Consider the following 12,195-nt stretch of genomic DNA (forward strand, 5'->3'; position numbering starts at 1 on the left):
TTTTGCTGTTCGGGGAGACGCTGCTTTGGGAAAGATCCCTGGTGCTCTGCTTACTGGCTGCAAGTAATCAATCCTTCCTTCTCCTGGGCTTTGGCTTGGTTGTGTCTTTTAGCTCAACAGCCACCAAGAGGCAAACCCAGTTTGGGGGTAACAATCCTATTGAAATATAGTAGGAATTCTCCTTCTACTGAAAGATGAATTGATTTTTCACTGAAGTTGATTAATACGTTTTTTCTTCCTAGTGCATTGATGTTCTGAAAGGATTAAGGCCTCCTTTCATCAAAAATAGAAAGTACAAGAGTGAAAAAAATCCATTTTGTTTTCAAAACAAAAAGTGAAAGAGAAATAAGCCAAATCAAGGAGCTAGCCGTTTCCTCCCGCACAACTTTTTAAAGCGTGCCTTTTCTTATCCTGCTTTTTTCCTGCTCCTTTCCATTTGGCTATTCCATATCTCTCCATGCAAGGAAACTAGCATTTCCTTGAATTTCTATGAATCTATTTTGTGAGTTTGAGTTGTTCTTTCCTGGCAAGGTTCAAATGCATGTCGATAAAAGACAAGTTTACAAATAATGAAGTTTTAGCTGACCAGTTTCCTAGTCTGGAAACATAAGGGATCACTTAACACTTCTGTGCTTTCACTTCATCATCAGAAAACACCAATGTAGTGACCATCTCCCAGTGTTTGATAATATTTTAGCCAAGAGTTCTCCTACAGCTTCCCATAAAGGATGGGCTTCAAGAGAGGCTGTACACACGCAGAATTAGTGTGCAAACCATATACTGCTGTCATCAGATTCTGAAAGGAACCCGTGAGTGACAAAAAAAGCTTTAAGGATATGGGGAGGGGGAAGGGTAAGCTGTGACAAAGTGAAAGAGCGGCATGGACATATATACACTACCAAACGTAAGGTAGATAGCTAGTGGGAAGCAGCCGCATAGCACAGGGAGATCAGCTCGGTGCTTTGTGACTGCCTGGAGGGGTGGGATAGGGAGGGTGGGAGGGAGATGCAAAAGGGAGGGGATATGGGAACATATGTATATGTATAACTGATTAAATTTGTTATAAAGCAAAAATATATATAAAAATAAAAAATAAAAATAAAAATAAATAAATAAAAAATAAATAAAAAATAAAAGCTACTCTAGGATATTAGGGTGAGAGAAGGAAGTATGAAAATTCATTTGTACTGGAGGAGTTTCAGATGTGGTTAGGGAGCCAAACTTAATGCAACCGATACAATGGGAGAACCATAAAAGGGAAACATATCAAAGAGTTCATTTCGTGGTGCAGTCTGCAGGAGTCCAGAAAAAGGGAGAGATGAGTGAGCCAGTGGCACAGAAGGCTTTCTGGAAGAGGTGAGACTCAATATCCTCCTGTTCTCCTATCTCAGGGGTCTTGCCCAGGCCTGTGATTGTTGGGCATGTAAAGCAGATGATCATCTGTTTCTTTTCTAAAATGTTAGCCATTCAGGTTATAAAGCTGAAACTGTGTAAGAGTTTATAAGTCTTTCTAACCCTCTGTGCTAACAACTTCAACCATGCTCCTTTGAAAACCTGATAGATACAACAGTGACAACGTTTTTAAATAAGGCTCGATAAGTAGTGTTACATTGTCATTAGTGTTCTCACCCTCCATCTTGTAAATTGACTTAGAAAAAATGAAACTGGATTCACCAGTCTCCCCCAACCCCACCATGTCTCCGGGCCTCACAGTCTCCATCTAGCTGTCACTCTGTACCAGGGAGACAGCCTCATTTTACCATTGCCTGAACAAAAACAGTTCTCTAGAATGCAAATTTATGAAAAGAGATTTGAAGAATTATAACTATTTGTGTGTTCTCTAAGCTACTTCTCCCTTCCACTAGCAGGAATAACTGCAGCGCCCATACCACAAAAAAATAACTTTATCTTCTTCAGATGGTATCATTATACTGTGAGTCAGCTTTCTTGCATTTCCTGTTTCCTCTTCCCGCTCAAGGATTTACATACTTAATTGAGTTCACAGGAAGTGTGCTCACATAAGTGATACTTGAAACATGTTTTTTTGAGTAAAATGGTTATGCTCCAAAAACTAAAAATAAAAACTTATTGGTGAGTCATGAGTTATGGATGAGAGCTACAGCTAGCCTGTTTTTTCTTAGCCAAGATACTTCTCTTAAATATATTTTTGAGAGACTGCTGAATTTATGTCAATAACAACTAAAAATCACCTTAATCTGCAATTAGAAATAAACACAAATTGAAATGGAACTCAAATGAATAAATTGAAACTCAGCATTCTCTTAACCAGAGACTTGTACAATTAGCTACATTGTTAATGGAAATTGCTCGATTTCCGTTTATCGTGTAATTTTTGTCCAAATTACTGGCCCAGAGAGAAAATCATAGAATGACCAAGAAAAGGAAATAATTATGAAGCACATGGTGAAAATATGTTGATAAACTTGGTAGTAAACAGTGTCAGAGCATCAGGATTATTTCTACAGTACTATCAAGTTATTGCCTCTTAATCTATCATCATCTTCCTCGTATGAGTCACTTGCTCTTACTTTTAGAGCCTGGGCTTGCCTGCATTTTGAAACCACCTGGGGAACTTTAAAAAACACTGATGCCTGGGTCTCAAAGTAGAGATTTTTATTTAATGGTTTGGGGTTAAGCCCGGAAACTTGGATTTTTTTTTTTTTTTTTTTTTTTTTTTTTTTTTTGCGGTATGCGGGCCTCTCACTGTTGTGGCCTCTCCCGTTGTGGAGCATAGGCTCCGGACGCGCAGGCTCAGCAGCCATGGCCCACGGGCCTAGTTGTTCCTCGGCATGTGGGATCTTCCCGGACCGGGGCACGAACCCATGTCCCCTGCATCGGCAGGCAAACTCTCAACCACTGCGCCACCAGGGAAGCCCCGGAAACTTGGATTTTTAAAAGCTTCCCAGGTGATTTTAACATGCTGCCAGATGAAAACCCTCTGCTTTAGACCCCAAATTGTACTGTTCCAACAGATAGTGGATGAGAGGCTTTTCAGTTAAGCTAGAGAATGTCTCCATTTTAAGGTCTTCTGGCAATGGCTTATGTGTAAAAGAATGCATGGTTCTCATACTGGCCTTGCTTTGATCTTCCTCCTCTGTTAATTCATTGAGTATTTATTATGTGCCAGAGACAGTGCAATTTCTGACTACCCTCCTAGTTCCTGACTATCCTCAAGCCCTCAAGCCCTACCCCTCTTTAAAATACCTACAGTTTCAAGGCAATCTCAAATTCCTTTCTACCCCTGGGACCTGACCCTTGTCCTGCATTTCTGCCTTGTCCTGGCAATGATTCTATCCATATTTCTAACCACATCTTGATTTTGAAAAACATTTTCATTTTAAGAAATAAATAATAGGGACTATCCATTTAATAAAGAATTTTTATTGTCACGGTAGTAATTAATATCAGGTCAGGATCAAATGAAAAAATTCGGTGTCTCTCTACTAGGTTAATGTGGTAGTACATACAAGATCTAGAAATTTGCAACCCCAAATTAAGAAGTCAGTTGCCTTTCCTTTGCAATAGGACATAAAGATGATTTTCTACTCTTAAAATTACTTTAGTATCAGTATACATATATAGACTATATATTAAAAATAAAGGAGGTAAAAATCCATGTACCAGAATGAGTTCAAAGAAGCACTAGAGAAGATTGGTGGGAACTCTGACTAGTTGGATCAAATATTATGCCCTTAACTCAAGAATATCTTGTTCACCAGTGTGAGAGGTTGAGGCATCTGATGCTAACAAATATTACCAAAAAATTAATGCATGAACCTAGACTGACATGTACTTTATATTTTTAATGAAATGAGTAACATCCTACGATAAACTTAAAATATGTCCACCATTCAAATATTGGTGAGATAGATTTAAATGCATTTAGAATTGATGATTAAAATTATCATGATCTTTTTGCTCTTTTTAAGATTATAGTTCTATTTTAAATGTGCCATATACTCACAGTTAAAAAGTCAGAAAGTCAGCAAAGTACTAAATAAGGATTATTTGTAATAATACCTCCACCGAAGTGAACCACTGTTAACATGTTAATATGGGTCCTTGGCAGATAAATAAATAGATACATAGATAGGTCCACAAACACACATTTTATATAAAATGGGTTAATAACATACACAGAGTTTACAATTCAGGCCCTTTTTAAAAAATTCTGTGTCAATATTTAAGACTTCAAACTTCCCCTGTAGCTGTTTTCATATTATTAAAGCATAATAACTGGATAAACCTGGCCAGTTATACAAATGCTCTGAGGGCTGAGATAACATGCAAATAAACCTTAGATATCAATGTGTGAAAACTGGACAGACCACACGTTTCAAAAAAGGAAGTACACCCTGCATAGCTAACTTGCACATTCACTGTCTGAGTTACAGCATCTTCGGGGTCACTGTGTGCCAGGCACGTCAACTCTTTTCAATAAAAATGGTAAGTAATAGATTTTATGACTCTCCTTGGTCTCCTAGCAAACATCTAATCTTTTCAACATAGAGCGGAGAGGTGTGGGAGTGCTTCACGGCCAGGTCCTCCAAGCCTTTGGAATTTTTGCTTATCTCACCATAGTTCCATTTGCTTATAAAGCTGCTAAGGCTTTATTATATCAGCTGAGGGACTGTGGCTGCAAGAGTTCCCTTTTCTGATTCTAGCCTTCAGAATAGAGGAAGAACTATGCCTTAAAGAAAGAAAAGCTGCATTCTTTGTCTTGCCTCTTAAGATGGTTGTGTGCTATAACCAGAATTGCAGTCGTTTACTTTTATGAGCACTTTGGAACCCTGAAGAGAACTCCAGTGATATACGTTGGGCAGTATTGCTGAGGATGAGTGCCATTTTGACAACACGGTGAATTTTACAAGAGGAGCTCTTTGGTTTAGAAAAAATGTATTTTATTATTTTAATTAAGAGAAGCAAAGTCCAAGTAGTCCAAATCTTAGGGACAGGTTGTGTTCCAAAGTTAATTGAAAGTCATTATGTGAAGCGCACTTAAAATCATGACTGGGTTCCCAGTGTGCCATAAAAACTAGCTTAATCCATAAAGTAGCTGAACTACAGCATTAAGATTCTGCTACATTTTCCTATTATTTTGCTGTATGATTGACTGTGTTCTTATACGTGTGGTGTTCTCAGGTTCACAGAATCTAGAAGAGAGTCAACTTTCTATCCCACACACCCCTTCCAGACTCCTCAGCCCCTAGAAGATAGAGATCGGTTATCCCTTCTCTTGTTATGGAGAGGATTACTTCCTTTGCCACCTCCCAGTGGGAAGATGGTGACTGAGGCAATGATCCCTGCAGGTACTCAGTGGGGCAGGGAGTGCACTGTAGGCTCTGGAATAGAGAGAGCAGAAAGACTCATGGCATGAGTTTGTAGTCTAAAATTTCTTGTGCCAGAATGGGGAAAGGGCAGAGGTGAGAGAGTGTAATCTCACCATGGGGGAAAGAGAGGAAGAGGAGAAGAGATAGGGTCAGACTTGCAGAGTCATGGGGAGAGGAATACCACAGAGAGGAAACGGTAGCACGTGGGATCTCCCTGCAGCCACATCTGTAGAGGAGGGCGGTCACCTATCAAGATGGGATTTACAAGTCCCTCTAGTGTTTCCAAACTCTGGTCTTCAGATCCAGGATTCTTAGAAAAGATCTTGACCTTAATTACGATATCCTCTTCAAAAATAAATAAGGGCACTGTGGTTGACAGGTTTATTTGCATTTTCTTAGGGAAAAATAGATGGTAATAGAAGAAAAAAAGAGAGAGGTTTAATTGGATAGGGTGTGTTTGGTGTTACATATAATGTTTTCTTAAGAGATCACCATCTTATTACAAAATTAATGCATATTACTAAAGAAAATTTCTTAGAAATATAGATATGAAGAAATGACACAATACTTGTTTTCTATAGTTCTATCACTTAGGGGGCAATCATTGTTAAATTAATACAGATCCCTTTAGAATTTTGTCATTTAAAACTATGTCTTATAAATATAATTTTCTACAAGTACTATCATACTTTATAAACTATTTCCTTACTTGCTTTATAATTTAAAATATCTTGAATAATATCTGAGTTATGATAGCATTTTTAATAATGAATCATTTTTAATTACTGCATTGTACTCCATAATTTATTTTATTTCCATATAGCTGGACATTGAAATTGTTTCTTATTTTATTTTTCTTTCTTTATGGTAATATAGACAAGACTGTCATAAGCATTCTTTTATATACATTGCCTTATAATTTTCCATTGTCAGAACTACTAGAAGAATAGGTAGGTGAAAAAACATATATTTAGACTTTGAACACAGTTACCCTCTTGTTAAACAATGTATTTTAAGTTTACCTACTATATAATGGCATGGCAAATGAATTTCCCAGTGGCAGTTATGGTATATACATGCCTATCTTTGTAGCATATCAAGGATATACTTAAAGAGGAAGTAGATTTCCTTTAATTTCTCTCTCCCTAACATTGCCTCTGACATTCTACAACGTTACAGAAAGGCACATAACATATTACAAGAAAGAAAAAACTCTTTCTACTTTTTCTCCTTGGAAGACATCACAGATCAGTCAAAAGGCCATATTCCTGGCTTTTTTTTTGGTGGGGGGGGCTGCATCGGGTCTTCGTTGCAGCATGTGGGCTCTTTGTTGCGGCCCGCGGGCTTCTCTCTAGTTGTGGCGCATGGGCTCCGTGGTTTGCAGCATGCAAGCTCTCTAGTTGAGGTGCAAGGGCTCAGTAGTTGTGTCACGTGGGTTTAGTTGCCTCACGGCATGTGGGATCTTATTTCCCTGACGAGGGATCAAACCCGTGTCTCCTGCGTTACAGGACGGATTCTTTACCACTGAACCACCAGAGAAGTCCCTACTCCTGGCTTCTTATGCTTTGCTTACTAGTTGTATGTTTTTTTCATCAGTCTCTTGAGCTCTGAGTTTGTTTCGTTGTCCAACAGTGATGAAGATGTTGATGATGATGACAGTAACTATCTCGCAGGGTTGTTTTAAGGATTGAATAAGATAGTGATTACAAAGCACCCATTAAAGTGCAGGCACCAGCCAGACACTGAATGAATGTTGGTTTCTTTCTTTCCAGCCCCAAATAAATGATTTCCTAAGGAGGCATAATGACTTCAATGAACACAGGAGGAGAACACAATGGCAGTTAGCATTTGTGAGCCTTGACATACACCATCTCATTAAATCACTATAAAAATCATTACAAATAGTTACTGCTATCTTCCCTATTTCCTAGCTGAGAAAACTGAGTCTTGCTTGGGACGGGTGACTCCCTTACTTGCAGCCACACAGCTACTGAATTTCCAGAGTCCACAGCACTGGAACTTGAGCACAATTCTGTCTGATCTCAGAGCCTGAGTTTTTCTGCATTATGCTGCATCCAAGAAAAAGTAGGTACAGAGGAAGACAACAAGGTGGTCCTAGAAAAGCCCGGGACTGGCTTTTAGGAGGGCCAGGGGCCTTTCCTCAGGCTGGCGACCACCTCTGTTTGATCTGGGAGTCAGTGGTTGTAACTTCTTCTGCTATTACCATTATGAATTATATCCTATTTTCAGAATGCTCATTTTATTGAAATCTTACAAAGCCACTGGGATAAGAGATTAAATGGGTTCCTGGCTTTGTGGTTCTCCACCCCAGGGTTTAGAAAGGGGTATTCAATAATCAAACACCTCGCCTTCCCTCCAAGCTCACCTGCTGTATTACTGGTGTGACTAACTCCGCCTCCTCCAGGCTGAGTGCAGGAAGGGAGCATCAGAAAGTGGAACCACATCATGGCCCAAGTGGTTTTTGGGAAATTCACTTGTTATCACCCTCTTTGTATAACTTATTGGCAGAGGAACTGTAGAAACTTGTGAGAATTAGGTGGAAAAGTACGTGGGGCTTTGTGAGGACAAGGACATCAGCTATAAAGCATGATGTATTTTAGCTACATAGTGGCAAGGAGTGCTGGGCTCCAGGCCCAGCCACCCCATAACCCGCAGTGGGATCTTGACTCGGTTTTCCAGCTCTCTCAAGCAGCTCAGTTAAGGTAGAGGGTGGGCTAGGCGTTCCATAATGTTCTTTATGATTCCATATTTCAGAAGCAGAAGGAAGCGACAGTAAGATTCTACTTCTCAAACAGATGGTCCTGTGGAAATTAACTTAATCTGCGACCTTAGACAAATTATGTCACTTAGCAGCCTTAAATGGAAATAACAGAATGATACCTGTCCACATGACAAGTATGTTTAGGTACCTTTCAAGTTGTAGATTTTCTGAAAAAGCGGGAGGGGCAGATATCGAATCATGCACAAATTTTTGTATGTTCACAGTTAGTGAGGGGAAAAATCTTTTATCAATAAACCTTAGAAGGTTTTAAGAAATGAAGTAAAAATTGGCTTGAGGGTTTTATTTGTTTGTTTTGCTCCTTTCAGTCAGCTTGCAGTTCACGTGTGAGCAACTAACAAAAGAAATGTGTTATCACCCTTTTCCAAGCGATGCTGATGCTGCTAGTCCAGGGACCACACTTGGAGAACCACTGTTCCCTGGAAGACAGAAAGTTAATTCAAGTAAACAAATAAGTAAAATAGCAGGCAGTGAGCTCTGAAGGAGGTAAATAAGGAGCTGAGATAGAACAGATGAAGGAAACATCCTCTTTAGATAGTGGTCTGGTCTTTGATGCCATGATACTTAAAGCACTGGTTCTCAACCCTCCTTGCACATTAGAATCGCGTGAGTAGCTTATAAATCATACCCATTGTCCAGGCCCCAGCCAAGACCAGTTAAATCGAACCCTTAAGGTGGGAAGTGGGGTCCAGTACAGGTTGAGAATTGTGGCACCGAAGAGTGAGAATAAGCTGGGCACAGGGAAGGTGGCAGTAAAGACCATTTCAAGCACAAGAAACGGCAGGTACAAAAGACAAGAGGCAGGGGACAGCTTGCATCTGCAAGAAGATAGGGTGGCAGGAGGAAAAGCAAGAGAAGAGGAGAGAGGCAAAGAGGTGGTTTCTAGAAGCAGGCAGCAGTCACATATTGCAGGGTCTTGAGGGCCATGACAAGGAATTTCATCTTATTTTGTTCACAGGCAGCCATTGGAGGCTCCCAAGCAAAGGAGTGAGTGTCATTATCTGATTCACATTTTGAGGGGAGGGCTACTTCTTAAGTGACATGCATCCTTTCCAGGCAGCCTTGACCATGGTGTGGGGCTTCACTACTGACTTTCTCTCCCTCATCCTTTAAATTTTGACCCCAAATTTAAACACAGCCAAGTGTTTAATTTGTGAAGGATTTCTGAGGGGGATGGGTTTGGGGCCCCACAAATAATTTGAGGGGCTGCAGTGGAGGCCTACTTGAGAGCTGGTGTTCCAGGAAAATGAGAAAATAAAATCTGAGCTAGAAGAATCCTTCTGGGAGCTGGGGTTCTAAGCCACTTCTTTCATGGAGAGTGGTGATTCTTGTCCTTATCATGTAAGCTGGAGGGGGTCAGTCACAGTCCTGAATGACTACTGTCCCCAAATAGAAATCCACTCACCTCCACACACTCCCTTCACGTACACCCCTACTCTCTACTCTCGATCTATTTATATCCTCTGCTTCTGCAAAAATGGGCGCTTCCCCTTTGCTGCAATGTCTGTACCAATGTGTTAAAAAAAAAAAAAACACCTCTGTTATGACAAGCGAGTTTTTTTTTTGAGTCCCACATTTCTCTTTTTTTTTTAAAAAAAAAAAACATCTTTATTGGAGTATAATTGCTTTACAATGGTGTGTTAGTTTCTGCTGTATAACAAAGTGAATCAGCTATATGTATACATATATCCCCATATCCCCTCCCTCTTGCGTCTCCCTCCCTCCCACCCTCCCTATCCCACCCCTCCAGGTGGTCACAAGGCACCGAGCTGATCTCCCTGTGCTATGTGGCTGCTTCCCACCAGCCAACTATTTTACATTCGATAGTGTATATATGTCGATGCTACTCTCACTTCACCCCAGCTTCACCTTCCACCCTATGTCATCAAGTCCATTCTCTATGTCTGCCTCTTTATGCGTACCCTACAACTAGGTTCATCAGTACCATCTTTTTTTTTTTTCTGGATTCCGTATATATGTGTTAGCATACAGTATTTGTTTTTCTCTTTCTGACTTACTTCACTCTGTATGACAGACTCTAGGTCCATCGACCTCACTACAAATAACTCAATTTCGTTTCTTTTTATGGCTGAGTAATATTCCATTGTACACATGTGCCACATCTTCTTTATCCATTCATCAGTCGATGGACAAGCGAGTTTGAAGCCAAGAGCGAAAGGTTCAAATTCTAGACCTTGTTCATTCACAAGTCATTGCACGTAGGAGGAAATGAGAGGCACTTGTTTAGAGCACGTATGAGCAGCCGCTAAATGTGCAACACACTTGCTCTTGAAGCGAATGGGTGTGGGGCTCCAGCTCTGGATTTAGTAACTTCAATATCACTTCCCTAATTCTTGGAGGTGCATTCCATCTGCCCCTTTTTCTCATGTGCTTCTCTTTTTCAAATACTATGGTATGTTAAGAAACAAATAACCGGACTTCCGGGTAAGATGGCGGAAGAGTAAGACGCGGAGATCACCTTCCTCCCCACGGATACACCAGAAATACAGCTACACGTGGAACAACTCCTACAGAACACCTACTGAACGCTGGCAGAAGACCCCAGACCTCCCAAAAGGCAAGAAACTCCCCACATACCTGGGTAGGGCAAAACGGAGAGATCCGCACACAGAGGATCGGTGCCGAGCGGCACTCACCAGCCCGAAAGGCTTGTCTGCTCGCCCGCCGGGGCGTGCAGCGCTGGAAGCTGAGGCTCGGGCTTCGGTCAGAGCGCAGGGAGAGGACTGGGGCTGGCGGCGAGAACTCAGCCTGAAGGGGGCTAATGTGCCACAGCTAGCCGGCAGGGAGTCCGGGAAAACTCTGGAGCTGCCGAAGAGGCAAGAGACTTTTTCTTCCCTCTTGGTTTCCTGGTGCGCTAGGAGAGGGGATTAAGAGCGCTGCTTAAAGGGGCTCCACGGACGGGCGCGAGTCGCGACTGAAAGCGCGGAGCCCAGTGACAGGCGTGGGACGCTGGGCCTGCTGCTGCCGCCGCCAAGAAGCCTGTGTGCGAGCGCAGGTCACTGTCCACACCGCCCTTCCGGGAGCCTGTGCAGCCTGCCACTGCCGGGGTCCCGGGATCCAGGGGCGGCTTCCCTGGGAGAACGCACGGCGCGCCTCGGGCTGGTGCAACGTCACGCCGACCTCTGCCGCTGCAGGCTTGCCCCGCACTCCGCGCCCCTCCCTCCCTCCCGGCCTGAGTGAGCCAGAGTCCCCGAAGAGGCTGCTCCTTTAACCCTGTCCTATCTGAGCGAAGAACAGACGCCCTCCGGCGACCTACACGCAGAGGCGGGGCCAAATCCAAAGCTGAGACCCAGGAGCTGTGAGAACAAAGAAGAGAAAGGGAAACCTCTCCCAGCAGCCTCAGAAGCAGCGGATTAAAGCTCCACAATCAACTTGATGTACCCTGCATCTGCGGAATACATGAATAGACAACACATCATCCCAAATTGAGGAGCCCGGAGTCAGTGCTGTGCCTCTGAGGTGGGAGAGCCAACTTCAGGACACTGGTCCACAAGAGACCTCCCAGCTCCACATAATATCAAACGGCGAAAATCTTCCAGAGATCTCCATCTCAACACCAGCACCCAGCTTCACTCAACGACCAGCAGGCTACAGTGCTGGACACCCTGAGCCAAACAACTAGCAAGACAGGAACACAACGCCGCCCATTAGCAGAGAGGTGGCCTAAAATCATAAAAAGTCCACAGACACCCCAAAACACACCACCAGACGTGGACCTGCCCACCAGAAAGACAAGATCCAGCCTCATCCACCAGAACACAGGCACTAGTCCCCTCCACCAGGAAGCCTACACAACCCACTAAACCAACCTTAGCCACTGGGGACAGACACCAAAAACAACAGGAACTACGAACCTGCAGCCTGCAAAAAGGAGACCCCAAACACAGTAACATAAGCAAAATGAGAAGACAGAAAAACACACAGCAGGAGAAGGAGCAAGATAAAAACCCACCAGACCTAACAAATGAAGAGGTAATCGGCAGTCTACCTGAAAAAGAATTCAGAATAATGATGGTAAAGATG

General features: G+C 42.3%; 1 protein-coding gene across 1 annotated transcript in view; it reads left to right on the forward strand.

Moving 5' to 3' along the window:
- The first annotated feature begins 853 nt into the window (after positions 1-853).
- Positions 854-12,195, forward strand: part of FYB1 (FYN binding protein 1) — a 190,046-nt gene continuing 178,704 nt past the window's right edge. Inside the window, exon 1 of the mRNA XM_082621955.1 lies at positions 854-1,356. The gene's annotated coding sequence lies outside the window, so the exon portion shown is untranslated. The remainder of the gene's footprint in view (positions 1,357-12,195) is intronic.

The sequence above is a fragment of the Mesoplodon mirus genome (assembly GCF_964341445.2).
Source record: "Mesoplodon mirus genome assembly, chromosome: 5".
Classification (NCBI taxonomy): domain Eukaryota; kingdom Metazoa; phylum Chordata; class Mammalia; order Artiodactyla; family Ziphiidae; genus Mesoplodon; species Mesoplodon mirus.